Raw genomic sequence first — 27177 nt, forward strand, 5'->3', positions numbered from 1 at the left:
CCCTTTTGGAAGGCCTTCTGCCAACTACCCTGGCTCCCCTGACATGTGTCCTGTACACTGCAGCACGACTCATCAAAGGATTTGTGACGGACACACAATGTATCTCCTGCTCCCACACGCTCTCTGGACCATATGTCAGCACCCATCTACTACATGCCATTAGAATGCAGCAATCCCCACGATAAAATTTGGGCTAGCTGCTCACATAAAACATCTCCTGCTCTCACATTCTCTTCAGACTACCTATCAGCACCCTTCCACTACAGGCACTATTCTAATGACACATTGCACAACACCTCTGTCATTCAAATGTCACTGTCCCCCACGATATAATCAGTTCTAGCGGCACACATAATGTATCTCCTGCTCTGCCATACTTTCCAGACTACCTCTCAGCACCCATGCACCACACTATGTTAATCAAAATACATTTCCATTCCGTTTCACATCACCCCAACCCTCATCAAACTGCAATGGCTCCCGCTGTAAGCCTGTATCCTTTTCAAATCCTACTGTATCATCTACAAGACTGTCACCCTGAAGTCCCCAGGTTACCTTACTGGGAAACTCATAATCTCCAGAGGCGTACGATCCACCAAAAGTAAAGACATGTGAAGACTTGAACTTCACCGGTGCAGGATGGAAAAAAACAGAAGACAGGCTTTCTCTGTCTGTGCCCCAAGACTCTGGAGCCTCCTCCCCATCAACATCTGACTTACCCCTCGCTTCTACAGTTCATGAAGGAGCACACAACCCTACTCTTCAGATCTGGTTAGTAGTAGATCCGCTGCTGACTATTGCTCTCCTTCCTCTGTTGTTGTATCTCCACTCCATTGTTTCTATGCTCCCTAACCATATTTTTCCCCCTATGGTTGTAAAGTGATATGTTGCTTACCGAAGCTAAGTCTGTGCTCAATAAATACTGTAATAATAATAATAATAATAATAATAATAATAATAATAATAAAACATCAAGATCACAGCATTGAACCACCAATGGACCTGAACCCGAACCTCTGGAGTGTCGCTAACTGACCATAAACAGCAGTTACCAAATGTCACAAACTGGCTCAACTCCGAACCGATCCTAATCAGTGCTCGGACCTGCATTGCACGAACGCTGCCTTCAAACTGCTCTGAGCCACTGCATAGAAACCAACTCAATGGCAGCTTGCAGCTTGAACCAACATGACTCATTGCACCCGAAGTTGGTTCAATCCGTTCGCACAACAGTTCAAAACCTGGTTCAACACTGTTGAACCGCCAGGAACTGTGAGAAGGTACTAATGTCTAACTGTCCCCCTTGTTCAACTTTGGGCCATAGGGACTTGGTAGGTCACTTTGATTTTGACTGAAAGACATATCCTTTTGAATTCATTGTGGTTGCTTATTGCCTGTTCACTCCTGTTTCTCTACCCAGAGGGCTCCATCTTTCTATCTAATGAATGTTCTGTGTTCTTTCCTACAGGGGTGGATTATTTTATAGATATTTGGCCATAGGTGTGATTAATTAAAGTATATATTGTTTTAGAACCTCGAGTGGACATTCTTTTTATTTTGGACTGTTTTTACTTTGCTGTTAGGGTTGCTACTGGATCGCATTTAGGGTTGGGATCACTGGAGGTTTGTAGACAAGGCTGACTAAGTGGTTTCACTAATACTCATCCTTGTACTACTGCCATTTTCTCACAATAGATACTAGTTCTTGGCTTGCTTTTACATAGGTGAGACTGATCCTCTTCCAAAGCCAAACACCTGAACAACACGAGGTAAAGGCTGAACACAAATGGAGATGCCACAGAGGAAAAAGCAATCTACAGAAGAAGCTCTGTACAGACAGGAGGCGGGGGCAGCAATTGAGGCAGCCACGGGTAATGTCCTACCAGTCACAAGGAAAAGGAACAAAACCAGCAGCACCTATGTCTGAAGGCTGGAGAAGATGCAGCATCTAAGGCAGAACATCACAGTGCTCAAGAGGAAAGCAGGACAACTGCAGGAATCGGAAGGCTCAAGAGTGTGGTAGTCAAAGACACAGGGCAAGGAAGATTCAGGGAAACCTTCAAACCAGGGCTCTTTCACACTGTTCCCTTTATATACTGCTATACTGGCTAACCTGCTCTGAAAGTATTGGTTGCTAGATGTCATTGGTAAAACCTTTCGATAGAGGCCACCAATTTACAAAGGTAAAGATGATACACTGGTATCCACAGAAACAGATGAGTTGTATTTAACGCAACCCTCGCACTAGCTGCTTGCGGGAAATGCTTTGGACACATGGCTTCAGCTGCTTGCACAGAACCCCCCTGCAGGCTCGCAGCTCCAGCCCAGCCTCCTTCAGGAGCTCGTGAGGGACACCATGATTGTAGGACTCTGGCCACTTCCAACTACATTGCTGGAGTTCGGCTCCAGCTGCTGCATTGTAATTTTCTTTTTTTTTTTTTTTACAGACTATGATATATAGGAATGTGCCCACTAGCAATTTGGGAATGGGACTGCATTTCCCAGCTCTGCTAGAGCATACACGCTTATCATGGCATCAGTTGGCATCCAGAATGCTTAGAAACCTATATCATAGTGTGGTCTGGCTAATACCGCTTTCTTGCTCATAATTGAATTTCTAAATGCTTAGTTTCATGTACAATTACTGGAATAATGGCAATGATGGTTTTTTTTATTAGACTTCTTGGACCTTATGTGCTATCTCTAAGTCTCTGGAATTCTGCTTTTATTGCTATCAGGTGTTCCGCTACTCGTGTTCTCGGATGCCCTGTTTCTATTCTTTCCTTGTGTGGCTTTAATGAAAGCAAAACTGTTCATATCTAGAGTTAGATTAATTTGTTGATTGTACTGATGTGTTATTTGCAAATGGGCGCCTCACTCAAAGCATTTGCAGCACTATGGGTTGTGGGTTGGGATCTTTCAGCTGTGGAACTGTGGGGCAGGATCGGGCCAGTGGTCTCTCTGTATAGTTTGCCAGAGGTCCTTCTTTGCAGAGGTATGGGATGGTGAGTTATGCAGTTATACAGTGAGAAACTATATGACTATGCCCACACCATTTTTTTTCTTCATAGTACCATAATACCAGCTAGTCCCTGACTGTGGGGCCAAGAAAACAGCAGGGAAGAATGTCAGAACATGCTGATTCCATCTCTAAGTGGGAAGCCTCACCCATTCACCCCCCATTGAAGGGAAGCAGTTCATGTGACCAGAATAAGAAATGTCTCCATGGTCTGGGGTTTAGAGAATAGTGTTGAAAAGGGTATTTATTATCTTGTGACGAGTCTAGCTGTATTGTCACTGATTATCTAGAGGGAAACATCTCCTACGTGGCCAGGGAAAGGCAGAAGCGAACTGTTTCTAACCCTGGAGGTGGCTATCTGCGGGAGGACCATGTAGGGGAAGACAAACTCCAGAGGAACAGAAGAATAATAGACCAAAATATTCTTGCTGCCTCAATTCCCAATGGCACATATATGCCTCTTCAACAAACATGCATGGGTTATTGTGGTATAGGTGAAAACAGTCAAACACCTTATGTTCCCCCCTTTCTAACTGATACGAGGAAGAGGGATGGAGTAATGAAGATGACCAGAAGCGGTAAGCCAACAGTGTTGTGGTCTTTGAAAAGAGTTAAACTGTACCCGGATGTTAAAGTTGACACAGCTGTGAGAACACCAACACGAAGAGAGATGCAGAGGCTGGCACTGTCAGTGACTTGTTCTGATGCCGGTCAGAATGCTGAAGACCAGCAGACCACCAGAAGCAATGCTGAGGCTGACGAGAATGGCGTGCAGGAGAGACAAACTGAAGGAAGCTTACCGCTTAAGGGGCCGAAGAAGCAAGAGCCGTGTGCAACAGAGGATGGCACACTAAAAGATTACCGGCTCAATTGAAGCACATTGAGTCATCGAACCAGAGGATACAGAGAAGGGAAGACATGAGGAAAACCAAAGCCGCCCGGTAAGCCCAGAGAAAGCAAACGGGTTACCAGAGCGCATGTAGGTGAATGCTGTGTCATGTTAAGTGACACCATTGAAAAAGTTGATGTGGTTGAAAGCAATATTAGAAAAGGGTCAGTGACCCAATGTTTCAAAACAGGAATTGGTGTGAGTGCAAACAGTGCTGGAAAAGGGTTGAGGACACTGTATCTGAAAGACGAAGTGAATGTAGAAACAAACCATAATGAGAAAGGGTTGGTGACCCAATATTTAGAAAATATTGTTTTGTGGATGACAACGATGTGTGGTTGGGGCTCAAACCGTCAGGAGAAGTACATTTTGTGAAACAGTTTGCCATCCTGGCAGGAGAGTAAACCAGGAGTGGGAAGGGAAGTGAATCTGAAGTTGGAAAAATAATGATAGCTCTTTTTTGGAATCAGCGAGACAGGAATAATATTTCCTAACAGGAGAATACACCAGGCAGATAAAGAGGAGCAAAAAGTGGAAAAGGGTGGAGCAGTACCCAATAAAGCAAGTGAAAGATACAGAGTGTGAAGAACTGGAACAATTAAGAGGAATTGTGTGAAAGTTCAAGGGAAGGGTAATCACCCTTGACATTGTGAAGTGAAAACCTAGAGAATAACACAGGAACTGTGATAAGTGACTAGTTAAAACTACAAGAAGTAATAATAATAATAATAATTTTTTAAAAAAGAAGTAATTTAGGGGAATGGCGGTCCCTTTTCCTGGTAGAACTGTCTTTCTTTGCTAAACCTTAAACTTCATATTTTTGTAACTCTGAAAGAAGACTCTGAATTCATAGTCTACAGAAATCCCCATGTGCACATTATAATAAGTTTAGAGTGTAAGGGTCAGATTAGGGATTTTGGACACTGAATGGATGACACTCTTTGTTTAACATCCTGACGCAGAAATTCCTTAGTTTCTTTGGGGCAGGGATACCCCTCTGAGGTTAGGGATAGATAGGATGTTCCCCAACCCTCTTATTATTTTGGAGAAATAAAAGTCCATAGCAAGCAAAAAGATGCCACTGTGTCTGAGTCTTAGTTTTGATCCCTTACAATATGTAACACTTTTGTCTGTTTTCCAGCTAGTGTCTGTCTCTGGGGACAACTGAAAAGCCACGAAGAACACCAGAATAAGCTGATTCTATCCCTTTGTGGGAAGTGTCAACCACTTGCACCATATCACACGTCTTTGGAGGAGAGTGGGTCACAGGTCTGAGTCATTCTGTACATCATCCTCGTGCTAGAAAGACAATAAAGAAAACTGAGCTTTCAACACTACCTTATAGCATTCATTGCATGTTTCGCTGAGCCAAGCTCCAACATTATTAGCTCTCTAGAGAGAACTGGAGACGTTTCTATTTTCTTGTAATTTAGGTCCCTACCAACACACAGTTAAAGTTAGCTTCATGTATTCTGTTGTATTTCCTTTTGATGGTGTTGTACTTGTACTCCGTAGCTCTTCAGAGTTAGGTTGCCTATTATGAATTTGTAAAATAAATATGATAAATATAATAAGTAGGATGATCTTTTAGTAGATCTATTTATTTATTTATTTATTGTGCGCTACAACTTAAAACAAGCTTTCCACACATAAAAGAACATTTCAATTATAAAATGACATAGAGAAAATATATAGTTTAGGATTATAATACACATTTAAAATGGCTTAAAAATATTTCTTGAGTATTTAAAACACAGGACCAAAATAAATCTGTAGATAAAACATATTCATGATAAACAAATCTTCTAAAGATTTTAACATGATAAAGTACAAGGGCTTGACAAGAAAGACAGACATTCCAAAGACTCACCCTCAGAGGCACAAAAGTAACGTAAGAGCTCACTTCTCATAGTATTGTTTCTAGAGCCGAGAACTTCACGTGTTTGAAAAATGTTAAATTTCAATCTCAGCCAATCACTCTTAAAGTGGCGAGATGGATGTTTTTGTAAATACATTGAAATAGTGTTGTATGATTTAACTTCCAGTTCTGAGAAATACAATAGGGGGTAAAGTAGAGCGAATCTCTATTAGCAATCCAATCGCCCTCTAGAAGTTTGTTTTTACCTTCTGGCGTTGAGTCAACAGTTCATCACGGGATGAATAATTGTACAACAGAATATCACGTTTGGCACACCAAGCCCGTAGTACCTAAAACTGTCCTGGGGGGGTTCTAGCACCAGAATAAAGAGTTGCAACAATTTCCAGTTTATACGTGCAGAGGAAGCAGGCCAAGTGCGTGCCTGGTAATCCCAAGGGGCACACACTGAGCTAAAGCAAGTGTTTTTCTCCATTTAATTGCTTCAATCTTAGACCAGTCAGGTGAAAGAACCATACACTCTGCTCCATACGTAATTCTGGGCACTATTTGTGTTGATAATACTGCAACACAGGAATAATGGAAACATTGCCAAAGCGTTTATCCAAAGACAAAGCTGTGCAGCTGCCACATTCACAGTAGCTGGAATGTAGACATCCTCATGTTGTATATAAGGTAACACCCACATATTTAAAATGATCAACAACTTCAGGCTTAATGCCATTAAGAAGCCATGACCATTTCAGACTGTTTTTAAAATGCGTAGGGGGTCTTAACCTTAACATTTCCGTTTTGGCAACATTCACATTAAGATCTAAAGAGAATAAACGTGCTCGGAGCTGTTAAAGATCTTTGGAGGCCTAAAGGCATCTGATCACATCTATCATCAGCATAAGGCAAATGCGTAAAGCACACCTCCCCTAAACGAGGAGGGTATGACTGTACCTGATTAAGACCCAGACTTACTTCACTAATATAGGCATTAACCAAAAGGGGCTAGAACACACCCCTGGCGCAAGCCACGGTGTGTGTGAATCCATTTAGAAGAGCCACCTTGCTTATCCAGTCTAACTCTTACTCGATGAAGCGCAATCAAGATACGCAAAAGTGCTGGGGGACAACCCAGGGTATGAATCTTTTGCCATCATGTATTTCTGTGAAGATAATCAAAAGTCTGAGATATGTCCAGAAAGGCTACATAATAATTGTTCTTAAGAAGAGTGGATTGATCAGCCAATAGTCGGAGTAATGGACAGTTTAAAGATGTTCCCTCTCCTCTTTTAAATCCTATTTGCTAAGTATCCAGAACCCACGAGTAGATGCCATAATTGTAGTTCTTTAAGAATCTTAGTAGAAAAGAATGTACAGGACGCATTTCAGAAAATACATGTATATAAATAAAGATGTGTCTTCTAACCTAGTTTTCTGTATTTGCCTGTACTGCGGCTATAGGAATGAAAAATCTGTAATGTTTTGGATAATTTTTTGGGGAACCTTGAAGAAGTTACATCCGTATGTTTCATTGTTTTGCAGAATGTTTAGGAGATTCACTTTCCCTTCATAAATATTGGAAATTGATTTTTAAAATGCAGTGGCATTCCCTCTCCATCATGTAACATTACAAACTTTGTAACATACATATTAACATGTCTTACGTTTTTCAGTCGGGGCATGCATCATATTGTGCATTAATGCTGTGATAGTAATCATCATTTGTTGGTGTGGACCGTGTGTTATGAACCTGTAAGATATATGTTTTTTGGGGGTTTTAGCAGTATGTTTAGGAGAATCTTGGTGACTCCTCACAAATACTGTAGATCACATGATATTTAGTTTGTGTGGGCTCTGAATGAGTGCTCTGGAAATGGCATGTCGATTCACGTATAGTAAATAACGAGTCTTGGGATGTTATGATTTAAAAAAAATCTTTTTTGAACCTGAGACATATATTTTTATTGTAAGGAGTAAATTATTGGTTATTCCGTTTAAGTCAATGAACAACACTAAAGGCCTCATTCCAAGGTTAGCGGTGAGGGAAAAAAGTGGCAGTAATTCTGTTACCGGGCCCTGGCATCGGGAACCTTTGGCAATACCTGGCTCATTGGTATCAACTGTCGTGCACATGCATGCATTTCCGTGACCCGCAGAACAACAGACCATGCCAATAAATGACAATTACCAACCATGTACACATTTGCAGGGGGCAGTGCCTACCCGCTATCAAGATTCCTGCTCAAGCAATTCAGGAATCCTGCCACACCAGTCGAGGTAAGGTACAATGCAGCCCATATAGCGACTAAGGGAATAATGGAGCACACTTCCGGGTGCTCAAGTCATATTTCCGCTCCCTTGACCACTCTGGTGGGGTATTGCTATATACCCCGCCAGCAGCATGTAAAATCATTTTGGCAGCATGTGTTATGCAGAATGTTGCCACACGGCGTGGCATGCCAGTCGATATACAGGAGGGTCATCACCCTTAGCCACAGGCATCAGCCTTACCCTTGGTTGGCCAAAAGGCACAGGGAGAGGCTGCACACAATCAGCCTGTGCAAACCCACTTCACATGAACACCTGCCTCTGTGGAGCACACACAGTGAAGCCTCATAGCTGGTGCCATTCAATGATGACTTGGGGACAATCCTACATGCCCAAAACAACATCCTGAGAATGTTTGTCTGGGAGAGGCAAACTCTGCATTGCTATAGCCATAAACTGCAACAAACACTGACACAATCCTAGCAAGTGTAAACAGCATTGTCCATACTACAGCCACTGAAGCACACAACACAAGCAACAAAATCCCGGACCACTTGCACATGCCACCACCAACAATAGTACATGCAGACCCCCAACAACACACATGAAACCACAAGTGGAAAGGCACAGCACACCCTTTGCGTGACTCACAACAATGTACTGCATGAGTGGCCACCCCATTCCCTCAAAAGTATGCCCACAACACACGTCCACATACAAATAGTCATACATAATGAGAAAATCACAGGTTAACTACAGGAAATATGCACATCTCACCTCACACCTTTCCCCCTGTGATCCTGCTGCAGCTTTACCATGGAATGTATCCTTCCTCCCCTCTATAGGCTTACAAACCAGCCTACTCTGCTGCCGTGTTGCGTGCAGGCATCCGACAGCACTGTTATACAGAATATCAGAAACCATCTTCTCTAGCAGAACGCCTCAGTATACAAAAACAACAAGTTCAGAGTGGGTAACACATCCATGCATCCAATGACACTGCAACATGTGCCCCCCTGAGTGCCATGCAACAAATGCAAGCAATAACTCTCCAGCCACCCACCACCATGTGCCGCTTCACCCATGCAGCCAGACCCACTCACTGCAGGTCAATGGAATTAAAACACCTCACACAGTGACACCTTCCCCACCCACAACACCTATACTGCCTACCCCTCTGAGCACCATGCAGTGAAGGAAAAGGTCCCACTTACCCCGTGTTCTGATTTGGGGTAATTGTAAACACTCAGATCTGGCTGGAGTCAGAATGACACTGAGAAGACTCCCAAATAGAGATTTCTGAGAGGTTGGAAGCACTGCCAATGTCATGATATGGCATGCCCTGATTAATGTGGCATCAGGACAATGCAGTAAACACTGTGAGGGGAGCCGATGATGGAAGGTTCAAGACGGCAGAAAGCAAACTTCTCATCAATTGCAGTGAAAACAAGATCTGACAGAAGGCAGCTGGGCAAACAAGCAGCAGTCATAGAGGAAGGCAGGGGGCAGGTGCAACTGGCCTAAAAGAGACAAGCAGACAAGAGAAAGGAATGAGAAACGAAGGTCAAGGAGACTGGCCCACAAAATGGAACAGGGAACAGGCAAGAGCAAGGGACGGCAGAGTTCAGAGGGACTGGACTGAACGGAGACCAATGAACGGGGAATTAAAGGGAGCATTTAGATGCAGTGAGCAGCCATCAACGGGTAGCAAAATATCTGATGGTGTACTGTGCACGGTACATGTCCCTATGGCAAACAAGCCACTATACCCCTCGATTCATGCGCAGTCTATCATCAGCCACAGCTCCATTCGCGCTCGCCGGCACTTTGGAACAGACGCTGCCAGCGGGACACTGCACGTTCCTCCGTGCAGGTAAGAACTGCCTTACAGTCAGGAGGTTCCAGTTCTTTGCCCACAATACCACTAGCTGGCTTCCATGAAACGGGCCATTTTTTACATTTTACTTCCAATTGTAGTGACTCGCTGGACTTTGGTCATGGATACTACACCCAGCTGTCAGAGCCTGCACACAGCAGCTCATTGAGAAGCAAATTGCCCGCATTTCACCGGCAACCTTGTCATTAAGGTAACTGCCACCACTGTGATCCCCCTGCTCACTGCACCAAGTTGACCCCTACTGTGTAAAATCAGCACTTTTGTTTACACAGTCACACATGTCTTTTCTCTCCAATGCCACACCATCAGCATTTTCATAAGATGATTCAAGACTCAGCTTCCCTACTGATTGTTCCTTCTAACAATCCCATCCAACCCAGAAGGCACCCACTCAGGGTGCTGCCATTGTTAAGGTCAGTGAAGGACCGGACTTGTGTTAACTAGCCATCTACTTTATTTGTTGTTTCTGTGTGCAGACCTTCTGTGACATTTAGTTCACTAACTGCACTTTGTATTACCACATTTTTAAACAAACCTTTTAATTTACCTCCCCCTTCACTTTCTATAGGGGAGACCACCCCTTGGCTCCAGAAGAAGGCTGTTAATCCCTTAGAGCCGAAACATCAGTGGACTCCAGCACCATCTGGTGCACCTGTTCTCCACCTTTTTGAACTTTGGACTTTGATTAGTTTTCCTCGCATCGACCTACCCTAAGGTCACGCTTTTAGCCTGGCTTTTGGTAGACCTACCCAAGGTCTCTCGCCCAGATAAACTACAATGCTTACGCTTTTCTGGATTGTTGAATTTGGACAAGATTGTTACATGCACATAGGATACTGACATGCATTAAGATATGTTTTATGGGTCTCCATTTGCTATGCGTTGCACTGCTTTACACTAAATTGTTTTCTTGCATTAAGTAATGCACATTGTGGACTTCTTCTTTATGCTGTCCATTTTTTGTTTTTGTCTTCCACCACTTGATTTGTACACTCCCACAGAGGGAATGAGCTACGTCATCCTCTGTGAAAAGAAGTGTGGTTGAATTTCTATAACTGAAAGAATGCTGTTTTTAGCAACTTTAAAATAATAAAAAAATAGACACAGCAATATAAAAAGCTCATCCATAGTACTTAAATCGAGTGTATGCTTATATATCGCACGTTGGTTCATTACATGGTAACAAGCAATATGTGCCAAGGATTTTTTTTTGACACAGTTAAATGAATTTGCATCTAAATAATTGCAATCAAGTAACTACTACAGACAGGACGCCCCCCGCCCCAGTGTGAACCTATGGCAAACAACAACACCAGGCCAATGGCATGTGCCTGGTGTCTAGGGTGAACATGGCATCCCACAAATGGCCTGCAAAGGTGTGCTGTGTGTGGATTTGTCTTGGGACAGCACCCCCACAAGGGGATGAAGTTCCAGGAGTGGACTGTAAGCGTGGGTAGACATGCCATGAAAGCTGAGCGAACAGGAAGATGCATGACAGGCAAGATACATGCAAAAACTGCAAGCAATCACTCGCCAGACTCCCATCACCATGTGTACATGCACCCATGCAGCTGGACCTGTTCACATCAGGATAACAATAAACTCCCCAGAGTAACAGCCTCCCTCACAGCAATCACCCTGCAACCAGTGCCCCCCTGATTGCAATGCAAACACAGGAAGCATAAACGCACCAGCCTACCATCACCATGTGTTCCCAAACATGTGCCCCCTGAGTGCCTCGAACATACTGGAACAAGGTACCCACCTGTCTCGCATCCACAGCATTCAATGTGAAACAACATTCTAAGCTTGCAAAGACATGAATTGCATTAAAGTAAAGAAACAGGACAGCCTTGAAAACTCCAGAAGTCCAAATAACAGAGCATGAGCAACTATCAATCTTACAACATCAAAACTCACTGTCAGAGCAGTCACTGGCATTGAAGCAAACAGATGTCAAGCACAGCACCACATGCACTCTGGAAACAGGTGTCAGTCAGCCCAGGGATATAGGGATATGGCACAAGTAGGGCCATGAGTCCCCTGCACCCTACTTCTTCCCTTCACTCTGGCCTTCCGCCGTGCGCTCACCCCTGCCCCTCCTCCGAAGCCAGGAATCTCTGAGTCATCTTCGACTACTCCCTTTCCTTCATCCCTCATATTCAGGACATTGTCAAGAAGTCCCACTTTCAGCTCTTTCTTTACAAAGGAACTCTACACTTTCTCTCCTTTCCCCAGAGACTCAGTGTTACCCGGGCGCTGGTTCTCTCCAAGCTAGGCTACTACAATAGCCTCCTTCTTAATCTACCTTCGTCCACTCTGTGACCCCTCGAGCTAACCCAGAATAGGGCAGCAATACTTATCCTTGGCCTCAAGCCCAGGGGCCGCATCTCTCCTGCCCTACAAAGCCTTCACTGGCTCCCGGTCTCAACACAGATTAAATTCATATCTCTCTGTATCGTCCACAAGGCTATCTGGGGCCGGGGACCACTCTATCTTCAACGCTTCCTGACCAAATACTCCCCTTCTAGTCTCTTGTGTTCCTCTGGCACCAACTCACGGTCGGTGAAGTGGTTTGCTAAACAGAGAGCTGGGGGTCAGTCACTTTCCTCGGTGGGCTCCCTTGTGGGGAATCGCCTCCCTCTCCCTCTGCGTCTTGAGCAAGACCTCCTTAAGTTCCAAAAAACAGCCTCAAGACCTTTCTCTTTACCTCTTCCTTCTCCTCCTCTCTTCCCTGCTAATCATACAGTAGTGTGACTGATGTGTAGGGCCCTTATGTATCCTCAGGGATCTGACTTAACATATCTCTCATCCCAGCGGTTGTCTATTTACTGCACTTAGTTAGGCTCACCCTCCCCTTGGGAGGTTGCACTTATGTTCTTCCCTTCACCCCGAGCACCTCTCCATGTGCACCACAGCACCTATCCCTTGCCCCCTCCCCTCTGCACCTGCACGTTCTGAACACTCACACAGCATAGTAGGTTTTCTCCCCTCCCTGTTATTCTCATTATTTGTTTGTACTATTAATACAATAATTGATCATTGTTTAATTCATTGTCTACCGTCCCCTGTCTGCACATTGTTGCTCTGTGGGCACTTTGAAACAGTTTTGCTAATTGTATAAGTGCCTAACAAATGACCGAAAAAACTAATTAATAAATACAAGGTCTGCACAACCACTGTCAGGTGTCACATGTGCATTTGGGTCACCCATGGATGCAGAGGAGTAACAGGACATCAAGTGAGGAGGTGGTGGTCCGGGGAGTGGAAGTACAAGTGTGTGAAGTACTGCGAAGGCTGACAGAGGGCAAGATGGAGACAGGACACAGAGTGATGAATGTTTAGCTGCGGAGGGGCTAGATAGAAACTGGGGAATTGTGGTGCAAGGAGGAGTCTGGCTAATGGGGAGATGAGGAGAGAGATGGTGGCCATTACAGTGTGTGAGGGCAGAGAGAATGGGGTGAAGAGAGGAAGACATTGACACAAAGAAAGGAAAGAAAAGAGGCATGCTCTGAGAGACAGGAAGCCAGATTGATGGAAACATAACACATGTTGGGGGCCAAGGGCAATAGGGGGTGAGGGTGAAGTGCAGGCTGGGAAACAAAGACCACCTGTGAAAGCGCAATCCTCAGTTCCTCATCATAAAAACAACATGCTCAAGCCACCATGGCATGTAAGCCAGAAAGAGACCCATGCCAACAAAATCTGCACAAATAAGTCCCTTCAACCACAACTCCAGATTCTGCACCAACCACAAACCCCATGTCGGACACCACAGTAAATGGACATTACAACAATCCCCAGCTGTTGTGTCATCCACAAAAAGACCACACACCCTCGACAAGACAGTCCCAGTAGGGGGGCACGGATTATAGTGTGCACTGGCAACACCTACAGGGAGAACAGATGAACAGAATCTGGGGGAGTGGATGATGTACCACGTGCATGTGCCCACAATCTACACACACTCTGCAGTCGCTAACAGTGCTGGATTTGAACAAGTAATGGAAAATAAAGTCAGGCAATACATCCATGAGGAGAGAATATACCAAAAACAACAATTAACAACAAGTGACTTGATTGGGAACACAGGTAAAGACTTTCCGGAGTACACATGTGCAAGCCAGGACAATCCTATATGCACCAAATGTACCAAACCTGTCCTGTGGATGCAAATGGCCAGATCTGTGTTACCAGAGGCAACACCATGAACGGGACCTGCCGCGGTTGTGCAGACCTGTGAATGGATGTGTGTATAAGATGTGGAATTCTAGCAGCAGAGGTCATTTGAGCGGATAAGGGTATGGAGTGGTCTCTGGCATAGGTCAAAGAATAGTGTGGACGGGGAGTACACCTACAGGGCCCCGTAGGACTCCTGGGGTAGAAGGAAGAGAAGAATAGCAGCAAGAAGACCTCATAACAGTCGGTGAGGCAAGTGGTGAACAACCAAAAAACAGAGTCCAGATGTAGAGAGAATTCAGGATGTGAATGAGGATGTTGCTGGAGAATGTGACAAATACGGCCAATGGCGCAAGTGTGATAAGTGCTGCACATTCCCATTATCTGGCTGTCCATTGTGGAAGTGCAACCTGAAAAATAATGCAAATGAATGGATGTGCAAGGGCACTTTCACACACATGCATGTGGACAAACACACATCTGCACTGACATTCACCATGATTAAATGATTACACCCGTAGAAAATCAAATGTGTAATAATGCATGCAAAGATCGTGGTGACCACTAATACAGACATTGCATGATTTTTTAATTTATTTTAATGTTTTTATTTTTTAACGAACACACAAAATAAACAAACCAGACAAAATACAGACAAGTTTAACAATGTCGATGTAGTAATACAGGCAGAACGTGGGCTTCTCCCAGGCGTGACAGCCTTTTACATAATTGCACTTCACATCTGTTCCCTCCATTACTTGTATCCCAACTCTTCCTAGAATTATGTCTCAATAGAGTCATCCGCTGCAGGGGCAAACCTGGTTCCTGTCAGAGCGTTCCAAGCTTCAATTCCCTCACTTCTTTCATACACGCCTCTCTGTAGCGCTCTGTGCCACACTGCGGTCTCTGACAGTGAACACCTCATTAAGTCTGCCCACCAGGGTTCAAGTCTGGGGCCTTTGGCTGATTTCCATGCCATGGCGATTCTGCGCTTTGCTAATATACAGATCAAGTTTTTCATTTTGGTGAGGTGGGCATTGTTTCTCCCACCCCTCAGGAACAGCACCAGCAGGCAATTCTCCGAGGGGCCACTGCGGCATGTGAATGCCTCCTCGTGCAACCTTCTCCAATATTTGCTACCCCAAATGTCCAGATTGCTGGACACTCCCAAAACATGTGTATTAACCCAGCTCCCACCTGCATGAATTTTGGGCAGGTATGGTCGCCTTCTCCCACTTTGAGGTTCAGCTTATGTGGGGTCAGGTATGTTATGCTCTGTGGATGATGCATAATTGGGTGAGTATAAAACTGGTGTTCCTGGACACTTTCTTCATGTACAGTAATGTTCTTTTCCACTCCTCATCCATCAGATCTTTGCCTATGCCTGCCTCCTTCTTTCTACGCACTTTCCGTTTCACCTCTCATAGACTGGTCAAAAACAAGTCGAATAGTCTGGAGACCATGTGCCCTCCCTCTGACACATCGAAAATGGTGTTTAGTTCTTTGCTGGTTCGTACTTCCCTTTGCAGGCCTGTCCATTGTTTCCCAATCCTTTTGACCATACCCAGAAGCAGCTGGAACTGGCCTTCATGGATACCATGTTTTCGAACAACGGTCTGGAAGGCTATTAATTTACCATCTTTCACTAGATCTCCGACCGTGGCTATCCCTCTGTCTTCCCAATGTCTTCTATACTGCGTTAGTACCCTCTTCTGCTCTCCTATGGTCCCTATTAGGGGGGTATATGTTGAACAAGGGTCCGGGCTGCCCAGGTGTTGCCAGGTTCTGCGCAATATGTCTTTGCCTAAGTGCAGCAGCTGGAAGGGTCTCACTAGTTTGGGGTCTTTTACCCATAGTATTTCTTTCAAATAACACTGCTTCAGCAGCAGCTGTAGAAGCAGGGTGTATAATGAGGTTTCATCTCCTAGCCATCTTGCCACATGTTGCAGTTGCCCCGCTAAGTAGTAATATTCGAAGTGGGATTCTTTCATCCCTCTGTCAGCATAGTCCCTTTGCAGAGTGCTAAGGGCGATTCTGTTCCTCCCTCCTTCCCACAGGAATTCTCTCATCTGCATGTCTAGGTTGCGGAAGAAGGCTACAGGTATATTGTAGAGGAGGCGGGGGAGTGCAGCCATATTCAGGACAGCCACTCTTCCTGCGACTCCGATGGGTAACTTCTTCCAGAATCTCATACAGTTGGCCACGTTATCCATGGTCCTGTGTGTGTTGTAGCTAAGTAGCAGAAGGTTTGTGTTTCCCACTGGAGGCCTAGTTGGGGCAGTTGCTGTTCATCAAGATCTGTTATTCCCGCTAGTGGGAACAAGCAGGACTTCTCCTGATTCACCTCAATTGCTGATAGCTTGGCAAACTCGTCTATGACATCCAGCAGGTGTGGTAAATTGTCTGTTGGATTATTTAGATATAGCAGCATGTCGTCCGCATACAGGGAGACCAAATGTACCATCCCGTCTAAAGCTTTCCCTGCTGCTTCGCTTTCCCTCCTAAGAAAAACAACCAGCGGCTCCAATGCTAGGATATACAGCATTGGCAACAGTGGGCAGCCCTGTCTAGTACCTTTCCACACCTCCCATGCTTCAGAGATCTGTCTGCCCATTTTCACTCGGGCCCTGGGCGCCGTATAAATCAGTTTCACCCATCGCCAAAAGGTTTTCCCCATTCCAAAGTTCATCAGAGCAGTCTGCAGCTATTCCCAGCTGACCGAGTCAAAGACCTTGACCGCTTCTAGCGATGCCACTGCGCACTCCACCGAAAGGTCATTAGTGCTGTTCATGATATGGTGTAACCTCTGTAGTTCCAGGTACTGTTTCAATCGGGATATATCCAGTTTGGTCTGTGTGCACTATACCACTTATTACCCTCTTCAGTCTGTTTGCTAAAACCGTCGTCCAGATTTTGCAGCCTTGATTTACCGTTGAGAGGGCCCTATATGATCCACAGTGTTGTGGTGCTTGTTTAAGGATTGGTATGATGGTTGCCTCACTCATGCTGCTGGGCAGTACTCCTAGTTCAAACGCCTCTGTGAAGACACTCAGCAGTTTGGGCACTAGAGTTTATACGTATGCCTGGTAAAACTCCATTGGGAGTTCATCTGGCCCCAGGATTTTGGAGGTCTAATCTCCTCATTTATTTCTTCTAGCATCAGCGGGGGGGTGTCTAACTCCACGTTTGGATCCTCCCTAAGTCTCAACAGGTCTATTAGGGCCAACACTTCTTCTATGTCTTCCTCCTTTCCCACCTCCTCTCCAGTGTTCAGGGACTTGTAGAACTCTGAGAACACCTCATTTATCTAAACCTGGGTCCTGACTAGGTTCCCCAATGTGTCAGTGATGGCATTTATCCCTGCTCTTGATTCCTTGCACTTACAGAACCAAACCAGCAGTCACCCTGGTTTGTCTCCATCAGCGTGCAGGTTTTGACTATTTTGCAAAGTGTAGGCGTCCCAGTTTTTCCCATTCTTCCATGCATTTTTTCTCAGTTCTTTCAATCGTCCTGGTGTTCCGGATACTCCCCCTCACGCACTCTCTGCGCTCGCTATCTCATTTTCGATATCTTCTAGTGCCTTAAGAGTTTCTGCTATAGGGCCACCCATTTTCCCCATCGCCTTAACCTGTATCACTAGTTTAAATGCGTCCCACATCGTGCTCAGTTTTGGAACACTTTCTGTGTTGATAGTGAAGTAATCCCCTATCTTGTCCCTAAAGTGATTGTTGAACAACTCCTCTTGTAGGGCTTACGCTCTCAGGCGGCAGGTAGGTATTCAGGGTTGAGGGCCGTGCACTGCCATATTGCTATTAGCGGGGCGTGGTCTGAGAGTATCCTGGCTTTATATTCTATGCTCTCAAAGTCTCCAAGTGTTTTGTCTCCTGTGAACATGTATTCTATGTGTGTATGTATTACATGGGGGGCCAAGAAATGCGAGTAGCCATGTTCTGCTCCATGCCTTTTTCTCCATATGTCTACCAGTCTTAGGTCTCACAGCAGGTCGCTGAGGGTTTTGGCCGGCGGCACTGTTTTCTTATACTTGGTGTCTGATCTGTCCAACTCAGGGTTAAGTGTACAATTGAAGTTTCCATCCCACACCCATGTTGCTCCACTATACGTGGATAGCCTCGAGTATAGCAATCTGAAGAACACTGTTGTGTTGTGGTTTGGGGCATAAGTGTTTACAAAGTAGACTTCTCTGTTCTCCCACCATCCATGCACAGCAATCATCTGTCCCTCATCATCTTTTTTGAATGCTAGCAGCTGAAAGGGCGCTATCCAGACCAGGACCCCTCTTGCATATGCAGAGAAAGGTGAGCTGTATAGTTTACCCCCCCATTTCCTGGCTAATGTAGCCTGTCTGTCTGCTGTCAGGTGTGTTTCTTGCAACATTGCCACTTGGATACCCTTCCTAGACAAGTAGGCACGCATTTGCAGTATTTTAATATAATTATTTAGGCCTCTTATGTTCCTGGTGAGTATATTCACACCACTATCTCCCATCGTGATGATTCATATTAGGGCTCTATGAGTCCCACAGCCCTGCCAAGCCTTTTTGCACCTTAATATGTGTTGGCTCCCCGCTTGTCTTTGCACTTCCCTAGTACAGCTTACTGTCATGTTTTGCTAATGTGCGTTTTTTGCCCAATGTCTCATGTTTGTGGTTACACTTGTCTGGTGACTTAACTGTCCCTCCCCAAGTAACTCTCTCCCCTTCCCCTCCACACCCCCCATGCTTCAACAACTACCCAGCAAAACGTTACCAAACCAAACGATAGCCCAGCAGTAGTGTTCCCACTCAAGCCCAGCTGCTTCTCTCCCTCCCGTCTCGGCTTCATCGGCGACGTGCAGCAGCTTGATGTCTTGAAAGTGACGTCTAAAGTTTTAGCTCGGGTATGTGGCATTGCCTGAGCTGTTGCCCAATGGGCGCCTGCTGTTGTTGCAGTGCCTCTGCTTTTCGTCTCCCGCATTGTTTCTCCCTATGATTGTTCACCTTCTCATTGATGGTCATATCGTGCGCATTGGTCCTCTGGGTCAGTTGCATGCTTCGTCCGGGATAGCCTTGCTATGGTGTCTCATCATGTCTGTGTGGAAGTTTAGGTATACCCTGTGCATCCATCCAGGCTTGTGCTTCTCTCGTGCTGTCAAAGAAGAGCAACCTCCCATTGTGAAATATCTTCAGCTTGGTATGGTATATTAACATGTAACGTAGGTTTGCTCTTTTCAGCCGCTCTTTGTTCGGGCCAAACAGTTCACTTCGCCTCTGGACCAGTGCAGTGTAGTCTGGGTATATTGCTAGCTTCGAGGATCCTCTCCAGATGGTTCCCTCCCTTCCTGGATAAAGCGAGGACCTTCTCTGTGTCCTTGTACTTCAGGATTTTGGCAATTATTGGTCTTGGAGGGGCACCTGGAGGGGGTCTCTTGGCCAGTGACCTATGTGCCCTTTTGACCGCAAATCCTTGGCTTAGCATGCCTGGGCATATTTCCTGCAGCAGAATGTTCTCCAAGTATTCTGTGGGGTCTCTTCCTTCTTCTCCTTCAGGGAGTCCAAGAATTCTTATATTATTTCTGCAGGTTCTCCCCTCTGTGTCCTCTGCGCAGTGCTCTAGGGCCTTAACCTTGTCTATCAAGACCTCCACCTGAGTTTGAGTGTTGGCTATGTTTGTCGTGTTGTCCTGTTCTGCTGTGCCTAAGCGATCCGCCAGCACCCTTATGTCTTGTCGCAGGAGGCCCACATCTACTATGATTGCATCAATTTTGTACTCCAATGCTGTTTTCAGCAGTGATATGGCTGCCAGTATTGGGCCTTCTTCTTGCATGTTCACCTACTTTGTAGAGGCTGTCCCTGCTTGCTCTCCTTGCTGTTTCAGACTGTTGTATTCCTTCTGTGCATAGGCCTCAATGACAGTCTGTCAGCCCTTCCCTTTCCGGCCTTTCTCTGCCATCTGGGGCAGCACGCACAACGGGCTGTCCTGATTGCCATAAGGCCACTGCGTCCTGCTTCAACCTGGAGAGTGCATTTCTCCTGTCTGCCTGATTTCCACTTTTGGGGTATCAGTCTCCCTGTGCGTGCACCAGCTGACCTGCCACCCTGCCCCAGACTGCTGCTGTTGTTGTGTGCCCACAGTGCCATCACTCTTTCAGACTCTGCTCTGTTCGCCTGTGTACTGCCAGTTCACTTGCTGTTTCTTCCGCTGCTCACACGACTTCACATGATTGACAGTGCTCATCCTTCCCTGCCGATAGCGCTGCCCTGATGTGATTCCCTCAACACCTCCACCAGAAACTGTACCTCCGCATTAGTGAATGGAGGGCCAATGCCTGGCCGAGGGCATGGGGACTATTGAGATGGAATGGTCCGGGTGGACCTCTCATAGAGTGCAGTCACTGGATGAATCAGGATCACTGCAACAACATGGGACATGGTATGTCAACAGCCATAGTAGCAAATCATGCATACTGTACATATGTTCAAAAAGACTATTAACCCAGGGGCAGGGGGAGTGTGCATGTCCATATCCACATGAGTGGACCATAAAAATAAACACCAAAATAAAAATAGCCTCCATGGGCCTATGGACACCTTGGCAGAGGTGGTTGAGGGTGTGGGTGCACTGGGACTGCCATCTTGTGGTGGATTCACAGGTGTTTATACAGGTGCTGTGGATCCAGTCCATACAGTGCCAAAGCCTCATCTTCATTGGCTATGGTCAACCGTGACACAGATGCAGACACCAGTGCCCCAAAGGTGGTGAGGTCACAATGTGCTTCATCCCGAATGGCCACAGAGTCTGTATGTGCGCTCACTCGTGAAGCCTCAAGTTGCTGGACAACGTCTGCCTCAAGGCATCCATTTCTTTGTCAAGCTGGGCACTTGTGGCCGAGAGTTCATTGTGCAGTGAAGCCCTCGAGCTCTCCATCTCACGGCAATTGGATTTACGAGATGCCAACATCTCCTGCTTCAGGGCCGCTCTATGTGCCTTAGCATCTGCATGCAGGGAGTCCTGCAGACAATTCAGGTGAGCCTGTCGGCCCTCAATGTTGGCCTCCACGTTCAGTCTGTGGGAGAGCCTTGATAATCGCTCTATTCTCTGCTGTTGCACATCCCAGGCTGCTGGTGTGGACATGTTCTCGGCCAAGCAATCCATGTTCTCTGCAACACACCTCAACATATCGCCATTTATTGATTTATTGTATTTATTTGCATTTTTAAAGCGCTCACATAGACTGGGGGCATCGAGGCGCTGTTACTTGAATATGTCTTAGTTGCGTATTTATGATGTGGTTAATACACAGAGAATTCTGAGCTCGGACCCTGGGATTGAACCTGTGTTGCTTCGCGTTGTCTTGTTTCCAAGGCGAGCATGTTGCCGCTGAGCTATCCTCCCGCCATGTCAGATGGTGGCACGTAACATTTGCTGCTCCCACACTGTCCCTCCAGCATGTGCACATCCATCACATAAGTGGGGTCACAGTGGTGTGATGCAAGGTACCAAGCCCATTTCGGCAGGCCCCTGTCATTAGCTGCAGGTCTGCAACCCTCCATTGGACACCAGCCCCAGAATCTGGCACCAACTCATGGAGGGAGGTCTTGCAGCCGTAACCACCACTGACTGACTGACCTTGTGAAGCCTGCTGCACCATCGCAGACTCAATGGCCCATCCAATCTCCCCATTGGGGCAGTCACCTTCTTCCTCAGTGAGTCATCCACTTCTGGTTCTGCATCCGAATCTGCAAAGACCGAAGAAGGAGGAGCATGACTGATAATCGCCTGTAGCACCTGTGGATTTTCATGGCAACAGCCTCGACTGGTGGACTTACGCACCACCTCCTCTTCTTCCTCCTTCTCCTCCTCTACATCCGCTGCTTAATCACTTGCACATGGACAGACAATGCCATTTTGAGTCATGTGTATCCTCAAATAAATGCACATGTGCATTAAAGTGCATACAGACTGAATATGGCCATAGATCAGACAAACAGACATATGCTGCAGATGTATGTCTCCTGTGGACATATGGCCCCCCTGTGTCTTCTTCTAATGCACATAGACGTACACATGTGACCTACTTATGACTGATGGCCATAGAACAGGCATTTGAGTACACAACTCAGGGAGAAGTATTGCACATGGTTCACTGCAAGGCTGAAGGTCAGCACATGGCATCAGTTAGCCAGCTAAATCCACATATACTACCAAGAACAAAATATGACAGACAGCATGTGATTACAAATATGTACTTGATAACCATGTCGTGTTGATATCCACATGAAGACTGTTCACACATTTCACTACATTGCCACACATGCCGCATGCCTGAGAAAGGCAAACTGTGATGCCAAAGTGCTCCAATGGATGCATTGGGACACGGCCTACACGCATTCCCTCGCCATCAACATACTCTCCATCCTCCCAGCATGGCAACCACTGTCAGATGTCTCAGAAATGTGACTCTGCACCTTATTTTGGACAGCAGGGTCCATTGTGCAGACCGGAGTCCATGTACAGTCAATGCTGTGATATCTGTGCAGCAATGATGAGTGAGCCGGCAAAACCACAACCCTCGTAGTAAAGTCCTCCCTGTCCTGGGCATAAATGTGAATAGACATATGACTGTTAACAATTGATGTGTCACGTCAATGATGACACCAGGTCTACCAGCTCCCTGTGTGTGATTGTACGTGGGGGCAAGTCCCCTGCTGCATGCCCAGCAGAATTCATGCATATGCAGTGTCCAGTCACGTTGTGTGTGATGACAGCGCCCTTCACTTGACATTGTCATGTGAAGTGTCATGCAATGACTGTCCATGAGTGAGTGACTGGCAGTCATTGAGTCTCGCATTGAATGGCACTGTCATGTTACACGCGCTGTCATGTCACACAATGAGCATTGACACTTCACATTGTGTGCATTGGCTGGGCACCTTATGTTCCCTGACACAGTGTGACTGCACAACTGAGTAGCCCCTTGACTCGGCTCTGTGTAATTTAAACATACAACAGTGAACTTTGACATATGCAGCTACTACGGCGTGCCATACTGTACCCACACTGAATCACATGAATCAATCACACAATTCACCACAAACTCAACACTCCACTGTCACAAACCCACATACAACACTGCTACAAGATTGTATGCACTGTCTGCAAGCTAGCACTTACTAGAGACGATAATGCCAGCACTGTCAGTCAAAGCATGGTCGTGGTCTGTTGTGCACGTATCACCCATGAGGCAAGCGTAATGGTGAGTTGGCATTGTCACTGTAAAGGTGGACCGAATACGACATGTCAAGAGCAGCTTTTGTCATTCATACTCCCAAAGCTCATTCATGGACTGGGAATCAAATATAGGTGCAACATTCTTTCCCTACATTCTTGCATCCTGTAGGTGATTTTGTTGGGACATCAGTCCCTGTCTTTGAGCAGCATCCTACAAAGATGTGTCAGTATTGTTTACCGGGCATGCTCAGACTGAGAACCAGCACTTCATCTACAAATCTCATGACACATGGAGAAACAGAGGCCTCATGCCACATCTGAGTGGGCCATGTTTCTGCCATGACATTCCACATCAAACAGAATCCCCATATCGGCACGAGTATCTATGTCGCAAGGACACAGACAGGGCAATGTTTGTGTGATTGTCTTCAACAGTGATGCGAGCAGCAAGGCATGTGCCAGTCATGCATCGACTGATAACCACATACAGGCCTTACATGTCAATCTGGTGAAACCCATCTGGACTGCATCATCATATTTGCTATTTGAAAATGCACATACATGACATGCAATGCAGACAGGCACAACCATTGGCATTAATCAACTCCAAAATCGTTCACAAAGGCTATAGACATATCAATGGGAGAGTCTCAGACTGACCACCTTGGAATGATGGTCCGCCATCTACTTATTTCTCCTATGAATTGTCTAGTGTGGGCCCTTGCAATTTACAAGTTAAGCTGGCCTGCTACACAAGGGCAGTGGTCTGTGTGCACTCATAACCCAGCAGGCTGGTCACACCCAGGGTCGGATTGGTCCCTCGGCCTTTCGGCCCGTGGCCGGGCCGAAATCGTCCCTGGGGTGTTGGGGCCGGTTTCTGGCCATGCCTGGGCCGCTTTGGAAGAAAAAAAATAGAATTGTTTTTTTTTTCAATGTTTTTTTTTTTTCTTTCAAAAAGCCTTTCATCCTTCTTAGGTCGATAAATGAGTACCAACACAGGTTAAGTGATATTGTATGCATATTTGTTTTTGAAAAAAGAGCTTAAGTGATATACAATAACATATTATCATTTGGCCTTGGACATTTGCTTGGATTCACAGTAATTTAGTGTACTTTCGAACAATGCTATTTGATGCCACTTACTGTTTTGTCAAGGGGTGAAAGGTCATGTTTCATCGCTTCCTGGGATGTCACTTTGGGTTGGGGTCAAATGACATCACTTCCGGTGATGTCATCAGAGGTCAAGGGTCGGGAGGGGTGGGCCACTTTATTGAGGCGAGGGGTGGGCCACTTTTTTTGGGTGACCGGCCCTATTTCTTGTCCCAGTCCGACCCTGGTCACACCACAGTGTCTCATTACTGTCAGCTTTGAAATGATTTCTGACCAGGCAGCATTCTGTAAGCGTAGGTGACAGTACATACATGCACCTGAGCAGCAAATGATCTTCCTTGACAAAATGTACTTGATGTACAATGCAAAGAGACATGCCCAAAGAATGTTGCAATGATTGATTAATGTGGATGAGGAATTTCTGGACCTGACACTGGTGTGCCTTGTGGGTTCACTGGATTTTTCTATGTACAAATGTTTTTGACATTGCAGATCTGAATGCAAGTACTATCCAGCTATGAGGCCCAGTGATGTGTACTGTCATACAAACCTGTGCATCAGATGTAAACCACACAGAAGCCTCACAGAATGTAGGCCATGTTGCAGAAGTGAATTTGGTAGCAAACATGCATTGGGCAAGTATGGCTGTCAACTGCAGCCAGCTGTACTACAACACATATATAGGATGATAACTCAGTGCAAAATGCCCGCCGAAGATTGGACAATGTATTGTTGCAGCTATGCTTTAGGCTGATGATTTAGTATTATGTGATCATCTATTGTCAGGCATTAAGTCTATTTTAAATGCCCTTGCTTTTTATGCAGAGGAACATGGGCTGTCCATCAACGTAACAAAAACGAAAACAATGCTTATTACAACACATCATGTAAAGATGCTACCCTTGATAACTGACCCTGGGCCTATAGAATATACACATAACTACAAATACTTTGGAATAGAAATGACTTCCAAAAAGGGCTACCGTGAGATTGTAATATGCAAATCCCATAAAGCCAAACAAATTTATATCATGGTACGTAGATTTGCACATCATCATACCGGGTTTACATTGGGAGGCATCGTTGACCTCTACAAACAGTGGTTTTCTCCTGTAATCCTATCTGGACTGGATGCCCTTGAGATGCAATATCTTGAGTGGTTACAGGTACTTGAAGGTTGTTTTTGGTGTTGTGTCCATGGACTACCGCCATCTGCCTCCATCGAATATATACATCTAGAGCCAGGACTGTTGTCTTTAAAATCATTGTCACTCAAACGTAGAGGGGAACGTTTTCTGAAATCCAAAACATCCCCTGCATGCCCCCTTCTATCTAGGCTAGGTACCAATTATTGTCTTGAACACACACCTGGTAAAGATCAGACTTTGGACGTTGTTTGAACTTCCAGAAATTGAAAGTGGACTTCACTCGCTGTCTAAAAAAATGGGACCAGTTCAACAATTCTGAACACTTGCAGACACTCCACAACTACAGCCAAGTTGCGCAAGTAGTTCATAAGTACATGAAACCGCAAGGGTACCTGTTATGTTGCCTCAACCCAGATGTGCAGCGATTTAGATTACTCATTCGCTCTAATCAGCTCCCTGTGAGAATGTTTTGTGGTGCACAATGGAAAATGCCGAAATAAGTTTGAATCTGTAGAGTTTGTGAAAGCTCAGGATGTATGGAAACGGTTAGACATCTTCTCAGAGTGTGCTAAATTGGCATATATTTACGTGACCTTATTGGACCATCTGATGAGTCGATAAAAAACCTCTGAATTTTGGACCTACTGTTTGAGGAGCACATATAGCCCTATATAGTGTATAGTGCCGGGTGAAAAAGTATTTTGAAAAAGTGTCATGATGCTTCCAATTGCCAACTAATCACTATAGTGTTAGTGTTGACGTGAAAAGCACAAATAACAAAAATATGACTAAAATGTTTTCATTGTTTAAAATATTTTATGAATTTTAAAACGAATGAAATAACTGAAAACTGTAAAATAAGCTCTACTATAGAATATGTGAAATTAATTAAGAGGAAGTAGGATTTGGTCTTCACACCTCCCACGCCTTGCACCTGCTCAATTCTGATGAGTTAACTCATAGCCTCTTTGATTGGATTCAGCTGCTCCTCCTCTGCTGTCCACCCTCCAGTGGTCAGTGCAGAGTCCAGGTTGTCACTGAGCTTCTGCTTGGTCCATCGCCTGAGGTCTTTAATTCGCTCCTGGACCTATTCAGCATTGCATACCTTGACACCACATGCATTGATAGGATATGATATTTTAATTATATCACGCTCATACACAAGTTTTTCAGAGCGCGACCAAGCAACGGAGGGGTAACAAAGGAGAACAAAGCAACGATCTTACTAGGCTCAGTGACATTTAGAACGCTCAAGTGCATGGGAGAAGGAGAGGGGAAAGTGCAAGGGGGGAAAGGAAAGTGCAGAGCAAAGGAGAAAAACAGATCAATGATAATAAATAAATAATAAAGACAACAATCATGGTAGTGCAGCCGGCGAGGGCAAGTGCTGAGTGAAGGCAGCAGACATGGTATTTCTTATAAGTGCACAAAGAAAACGTGGGGGACTGTATGGGTACAGATACAGACCCCAGCGCAGGAGGTGGCCTGGAGGCAGTGCGGGAGGGTGGCAGGGTGCACAGGTACCTGATTCCGGAAGGCAGAGGGTAGGCCAGATGCACAGTGCAGAGAGAGA

The sequence above is a fragment of the Ambystoma mexicanum genome, chromosome 4q (genome assembly GCF_040938575.1).
Source record: "Ambystoma mexicanum isolate Mex_15411 chromosome 4q, UKY_AmexF1_1, whole genome shotgun sequence".
Classification (NCBI taxonomy): Eukaryota; Metazoa; Chordata; class Amphibia; order Caudata; family Ambystomatidae; genus Ambystoma; species Ambystoma mexicanum.